Raw genomic sequence first — 5,661 nt, 5'->3', positions numbered from 1 at the left:
CTTGGCCACTGCCGTTTCAACCTTCTAGGTGGGCTGTAGGGATACAAAAAATTAGTAAATATGCTTAGTCGTATATGTTAATTTGCAATTAGACAATATTTAATTGTCTGGTGGTCAATGGAGAACTTCATGCGTTAAAGCGAAAAAGTTTTGGAGAGTCAGTCTCAAGAAGAAAAATAATCATATAGTAAAATGAGCCTATCATTACACTTCAAAAAATAGTTCTACCCTAATTGCTATATATTAAATTTTAACTAATTTAATAGTCAATTCAAAATTATTCCATTTACTCATTTTTTTTTTTTTAAGATGAAGCCAACTATAATGAATCGGATTTAAATAATAAAAATTTATTTATTTATACACTGCAGTATACTAGATTGTCGCGTAGAAAAGTGTCTCACGAGTTGAGATCGCCTCCCGCCTGGAAGAAGTCGATAGGATTTGCTGAACTAGTTCTTCGTTCTGATCGCCAGTTGAAGGTGCTTCATTAGATTTACAGGGACATTAGCAACGGTAAAACTATGGCGAATAGGTTAAAATCAACTAAGATTGAGGGATACAATTTGAATATTGTGACCCTTCAAGTATTTTAAATATTGTTCTATTTAACTATCTTAAGTCTCCTCTTCATGTTTGAAGCAAATGCTTTAGTACAAGAGCCGGGCAGAAAAAAAGGCAGTTATCTCACCCCAATGTTTTATTACTTTAATAAAAACTATGAATAATCACTAGTCAAAACTGATGAGTCTGCCAAGTGTAGGCAGGGGGAATAAAAAATGACGCATGTTTCAAAACCAAAAAAAAAACATTAATTTTTTATTCGGAGCTCTATATCTTAAAAACTACCAACGACACTAGAAAATGTAAGAGAAGATTATTTAAAGAAGAGAAATTTTCTGAAATATTAGCCCTAATAAAGCAATTCACATCCAATAGTTCTCGAGATATAGCTTTTTAAAAAGCAACATTTCATAAAAATGTACTGAAATATCAGTAGTTAGTTAATTTATTTTGAGAAATCTATATCTAAGGAACTATGTGACGTACAGATGTCTTTTAGCACTCAAATTAAAGCTAGTTTAATGTACTATAAAGTAGTTTATGACACTTATCTTCGTAGGGGTAGTAGTTTTTATGATATTCATATGTGAATATAAATAAACTACTACATCTAAGAGTTAAGTATCATAAAGTAGTTTATGATACTTAACTCTTAGATGTAGTAGTTTTATTATATTCATATGTGAATATAAATTTGGCAAATGAAAATTTTTTAACCAATATCTTTGTATGAGTAGTAGTTTTTATGATATTTGACAACATAAATTCACAAAAGGTTAATTTCTAGTTGTTCGTATAAAATGTTGTATTTTTGAAAAACATTATCTCTAGATCTATAAGACGCACATATGTCTGCCAACACTCAAAATAAAGGAAATTTAACTTACTATAAAGTAGTTTATGACACTTATCTTCGTAGGGGTAGTAGTTTTTATGATATTCATATGTGAATATAAATTTGGCAAATGAAAATTCCTCCGAACAACTATAAATCAAATTATTTTAGCAAATGTCACGAAAATTACTACTTCTACAACGATAAATGTATTAAACTCCTTCATAGCCCATTATACTAGCTTTAATTTGAATGCTAACAGACATCTGTACGTCAAATGGTTTTTGAGATATAAATTTTTCAAAATAAAATCACTAACTACTGATCTTTCTGTACCTCCTGTACAACATTTTTATGAAATGTTGCTTTTTAAAAAGCTATATCTCTAAAACTAATTAACGTAAATAAATCTATTAGGGCTCATATTTTAGCAAATTTGCTCTTCTTTAAATGACGTTCTCCTAGGTTTTCTTGTGTTGATCTTACTTTTTAAGATATAGAGCTCCAAATGAAAAATTAGTTTTTTTTATCGCTAACGCGCCATTTTTTATTCCCCCTACCTATACTTGGCAGACTCAACCATTTTGACTTATAATTATACATAGTTTTCATTAAAGTAATCAAAAATTGGGGTGAAATAACTGCCTTTTTTCTCCTCTTGGGCTCTTGTACTATTTCAAAAGTGATGTAGGACTGTCGTTCCCTGGGAGTCTTATTGGGGTGAGTCCGGGCGGGAAAGATTGACTTTGTTATATGATCTCCTCTTGTGAGATTGTGACATATCGTACATCGAACAACCTACTCGCTATGATTGTCTGTTTCAAACTTCAGATAAGCAAGGCTACCACGGAGGGCGAGACTGGAGGATGTCATGTCGTTTTCCAATTTCAGGCGATTTTTAAATATTGCTCCATTAAGCTATCTTAAGTCTCCTCTTCATGTTTGAATCAAATATTTCAAAAGTGATATAGAACTGCTCGGGGGTCTTAGTGGGATGGGTCCGGGCGGGAAGGATTGTCTCTTTTTTGTGTTATGATCTCCTCTTTTAAGATTATGACATGTCGCACATCGACCAGCATATTCCCTATAATCATTCATTTTTTTCAGAACTGCATTATTTTCATCTCTCGGTTTACAACCGTCAAAAGTGGTATTGTTTGTGGCACACCACCTAAAATATACAACATAGACAGCTTTCACGCAAGTGCTATTAATTGAATATTTAAACATTAAGCATATTTATTGAATCTTATGTGCCTTTAATTTTATCTATATGAAGCAATTAACCGTTTTGAGTTTTAACAGTATTATAAAATTTATAAATATGATCTATGAAATTAAGTAAAGGAGAATAATGGAGAGAGACTGGTAAATCAAATACAGCCCTAGGATGTCCGATCTTTCTCTATCGTAATCAGTAATAATTAATATTAAATTAAAATGAATTCGTGATAGAAACAAAGTTGATATTCGTTAATCATACCTCAAGAAACCCTGAAATGCTAACTTTTTTAGCACTAGAACAACAAAAGTTTATTGTTTGTTATATTTTCGTTCCTTGTAAGTGAACAAAGTGATATACGTGCACCGCACCAATTTTTTTTTTATATATTTATTTCATAAATGAAAAAACGTATATAATAAACCAATACATAATTCAATTTAATAATATTTTGCTATACAATATCAGTCTGAAATCAGTACGTGACATATTTGATGTGATCAATATCAACGGTAGGCATATCTTCCAATAAATCCTGATTAAATCAGCCTGTTCCATCTGAATATAGCCGAGTAAGAGAGAAGCAAATTAGCTACTATTGTACGGAACAACTGTTTCGAATTTATCTCTATTACTGCCGAACACCACCATGACATCAAAGCAGTATTCAGAGGTTAGCAACTTGTAAGGTATCCATGGCCACTTGGAGTAAACAGAGGCGTGATTAATTTAGTAATAGAACAAATTTATAAAATTTTAAAATAATTTTTTTTTAAATTGATAATACCAATACAAATTTTTACTTATCTAGTCATATTTAAAGTTTTGATGCATTGCGTAAATATATTAATCGAAAACAATTCAATTACAAAAACATGTTCTTTGTCTAAACCTTTGGCTCGAAAGACTTTGTAGATCTTTGGCGCCCGAACCAGCTTTCTCCACGCCTGCTTATCACGGACTACTGCTTTCCAGTTTGCTGCTCTTTCACATTTTAGCTCATTCTACCCATCTAGTTTTTGGTCTCCCTCATGATCTCCTGCTAACTATGCTGGCATTTATTGGTGGTAGAGGCATCCTGATGGATTGCTTCGTGCCATATGTCCCATCCACCTTAACCTCCTTGTCTTCCAATCATGAGATATTAACTGACCAGTCTCTGCAAGTAGCTCACAGTCTGTTCTTCTGCTCCATGTGTTAAGTATGAATTATACGGAGGACTTTCCGTTCAACTTTTTCGATCATGCTTTCTAGGGTACCTGGTAGAGCCCAGATTATATCAGAGCTGACTTAATCATGGCATTGTACTCCCTTAGCTTCAGATTTTCAGTGAATAATAAAATTATGAGTCAGGTGTTTCTTAAAAAATGAAATCCTACAGTAAAAACTATTTTATTTTAAAATATGTTTGTATTCAACATATTTAATATAATTTTTACTAGTATAGAGTAGATATATGAATATTTATAAAAAAATCAGAAAATGTTAATAATAGAAAAAAAATTACATGTGTATATAATCAATACAGATGGTATCTATATAAATATAAATATATATATGTGTGTGTTCACCTCCCCACCCAACACATTACAACAAAAATATTTTAGATTTATTTTAACTAAGTGTGGTTTATCTTTTAAGAGAATTGTTATATTCCTAATCTTTACCTATACCTATTATATAATTTGGTTTTTAATACTGAATCTATTATTTTATTATTATGTTATTTTATGTATTTATTTTTCATACAGATAGTTTGATTATGTTCATTTTGTTTATTCTTTTGTTTGTATATATTTTAAGAGAGGTTTTTATTTTTTTTATTTTAGTATGTATTAGATCATTCATCACTATTACCTATTGTCTACAACTGTGTGGCAGATTGTAATATCTATCAATAAATAAAAAAGTATTAAAAAAAATACTGAATCTGATAATAAATCAGATTAAAAACAAATTAGGCACGTCGTTTGATCCGACGAATTTTTACGGTAAATTGAATACTGAATGATTGTGCTTTCGATTATTGAAATTTTTTTTCGAGGGAAAATCGTCAAAAACCGTAATAAATTATTTGCGGAGTTTCGGGAATAAACCCGGAGTATGCGCCAAATCAACAAGAAACTTGTAATGAATTATTTTTCTATTAGATACTCTACTTAAAATAACTCATCCCATGTCCTCTTCAAAAAGTTACAAAACTTATTTTTTCCTGACTAGAAACGGGCGGATTTCGGATTAGAATATCTGCTAACATACTGCACAAGCCGCAGTTGCCTCCAAGACGCAGTTAGTGATTGGAATCAGAGACCTCGAGAAAATTCGAAAAAGAAGCGGTACTTTTTTGCAGCGATTTTAATAAAGGCAATTTTTTCATTGCACGATAATATTTGTGTAATGAATAAGCCAAATAAGCGAAACTAAAAAAAAACAGTAAAATCTGGATTAATAAATTTACCTCAAATCAATCACTAGTTTTTCATCAGAATCTTACAGTAATATGTTATTTAAAAGGAGAAATATCATTTTGTTTAAGTTTAAGACAGTATCTAGTTGCATAATTTGACGATAGCTACTACAAGAGATTGCTGTCAGCGATCGGTTCACAATTGCTTTGGCAGAACAAAGTGCTCCCTTGGCTTGTGAGCCACTTTGTGAATACTGGATAGGCTCCCCTATAAAGGCTGAACGTGCTCTTTATCCGAAAGTAGTACATGTAGGGGTACACCAAGGATGAACCAATAAATTCTCTTAAGTGCACTGTTTGATAATATTCATTAGCACAAAACATAATTATGGCATGGAATTTACAAAACGTGTTTCCTACACCGAAACTCTCCGATAACCTAGAACTAATTTGTCTTCATCTTCCATAATGCCTCCTCTGAATTTATCCTTAGTTTTTGAACTTCCAGTGTTTTCTAGAAAATTTCTTTTAAATATATAGTATATTATTTTTAAAAGTCATTGTTAATAAATACTTACAAAAAAAAAAGTATCACTCATACGTAAAATATTATCTTGAAAATACTATTATCCT

At 31.1% G+C, this 5,661-nt stretch overlaps 1 protein-coding gene across 1 annotated transcript in view; it reads right to left on the bottom strand.

The window, feature by feature from the left end:
* LOC106679896 (RYamide receptor) overlaps positions 1-5,661 on the bottom strand; it is a 126,162-nt gene that overhangs the window by 44,711 nt on the left and 75,790 nt on the right. The gene's annotated exons all lie outside the window — the stretch shown is intronic.

This window comes from Halyomorpha halys, unplaced genomic scaffold (assembly GCF_000696795.3).
Source record: "Halyomorpha halys isolate HHAL.00 unplaced genomic scaffold, Hhal_1.1 Scaffold230.1, whole genome shotgun sequence".
Lineage (NCBI taxonomy): Eukaryota > Metazoa > Arthropoda > Insecta > Hemiptera > Pentatomidae > Halyomorpha > Halyomorpha halys.
The sequence above is the reverse complement of the archived record's forward strand: the minus strand, read 5'-3'. Positions and strand labels throughout refer to the sequence as shown.